This window comes from Stegostoma tigrinum, unplaced genomic scaffold, assembly GCF_030684315.1.
Source record: "Stegostoma tigrinum isolate sSteTig4 unplaced genomic scaffold, sSteTig4.hap1 scaffold_311, whole genome shotgun sequence".
NCBI classification, from domain to species: domain Eukaryota; kingdom Metazoa; phylum Chordata; class Chondrichthyes; order Orectolobiformes; family Stegostomatidae; genus Stegostoma; species Stegostoma tigrinum.
The window spans coordinates 131,671-131,970 of NW_026728239.1; positions in this window are offsets into that span (position 1 = coordinate 131,671).

Consider the following 300-nt stretch of genomic DNA (forward strand, 5'->3'; position numbering starts at 1 on the left):
GTGATCTCATCAGAAGGCATGCTCAACGAAGTTTTAATTTGCAAATTAAGTTAACAACCATTCAATCAATATTACTTCACTACTCATATTACTGATCGTCTCGATACAACATTGTGGTTACATCTGTTCATAAGTGAAGTGTAATGTAATTGCACTTACTGTGGTTTTATCAATGTGATCCTGCAATGAGTCAATAAGCAGTTCACCCACAGGTTGTCAATCAGTGCGGACCCCTTCAGCTGTTATCACATGAGCCTCAAGATCGTCCAGAGCTTTCTGCAGTTCTTGAAGTTTCTCCAA